Genomic DNA, 1,538 nt, shown 5'->3' with positions numbered 1-1,538 from the left:
ACAAAATTATCTGGCAATGAGTGGAAACATTAGCAGGCATCAGATCCATCACGCACAATAAATCACTTGAGGATATCCAATTCCAAGATAGAGGCAACCAGTGGTGAGGCTTCACACCGTAGAAAACCCATTTTTTCATTTTCATTTGGCTCGTACAATAGGCCTGACAGAGAGAGCAGCGCACGGACCACTTCCATGCAACTTCCTGAAACCAGGACACGACTCGGGTCGTGATTTGATTTCAGGCCGTGACACCTCAGCGCAGCAGGTGTTTGAAATGCAGTAAGGTCTCTCTCTTGCAACAGCCACCAATGAACAGCGTAAAATGCTCAGGCTCTACACATGTGGAAAAAATCAGTAGTTTACAGCGTAAGAACCTTTAACTAAGCAGCATAATCCCGCACTGCTTTACAATATCTTCATTTAAATGTTCATAGGATGAATTCCCTCAGGTTTGAAACAGCTGGTTTAAATCCAGGCAATTCTATTGATCTGACGGGAGTCAGAACCGTAAGAGAGAGCAGAGAATTTGGCTTATAAATTGAAGGGCAGGGCAGAGAGAAGAAAACGTTCTTTTCTCATCAGAATGCATGACTTTTCACTGCCCTACAGTCTATCCATTATCTGAAGGAGATGTCTTTATTGTACTTAGTAACAATGAGGGTGGGTTTTAACGGAGAAGCACAAATTCAGTAAAATTAAAAGGTCTATTTCTTTGCTTGTCTTCACTGTTCAAAATAGATAAAACTTTTACATTTTATAAAATTTCTGGGTTTTCACTTCCCAAGCTTGAGTTAACTAATTCTCAAAACACCTCCTAGTGAGCTAAATATGATCTCCGTTCCCTGACAGAGAAACCGCCGCAGGAAAAAAGGTGTCAAACCTTCTGAGGTAAGTAGTACCTGAAATAAGAAATTTTAATGCTGAGTTAACACAGGAATTAGTACTAGGAAGATGTGAAGGATGTGAAGCACTGCATACAAGCTTGCTTGCACTCGATGTTAATAAGCCTAAAGAGGTTTATGTCTCTCTGCTATGTTTTTAGGTGTAGAACCCAGAGGAAAGTTCACTGTAGCGCAGAGGAGATTTTAAACAAAAGGTGAACGCAGCAGGTTTCACCCTGGTTCCATAAGAACCGGGGAAAAAGAGAAAAGACCTAACATCTGTTAATCACACTAGGTCCCAGTTCAGCAGAGCATTAAATACACGCTTGCATGCCCTTATCTTCATCAGAAAGACCGTGTCATCTTGCATACTTATCTCCTTCCTGATCTCTGACACCAGCTCTTCAGACACCACAACTCCATGGCTGTACACAAACAGTAACAGACTTCAGAAGATCTGGACCTCTGTCCCAAGTTTGTTTTTCTTTCTTTTTTTGACTACTTTTGGAGCAAAACATTTAATTTTTAATCTAAGGACACCACAGGCAGTAGTCTAAAACTGGAAGCTTTGCAGAAGTACGGACTTGAGTACAAAGCTAGAAGTACAGAATAACTGGAAAGCCATGAGAAGCAGCCAGGTATCTCTTAGCAAAA

This window comes from Eurypyga helias, unplaced genomic scaffold (assembly GCF_000690775.1).
Source record: "Eurypyga helias isolate BGI_N326 unplaced genomic scaffold, ASM69077v1 scaffold13441, whole genome shotgun sequence".
NCBI lineage: Eukaryota > Metazoa > Chordata > Aves > Eurypygiformes > Eurypygidae > Eurypyga > Eurypyga helias.
Note: the sequence above shows the minus strand (reverse complement) of the source record.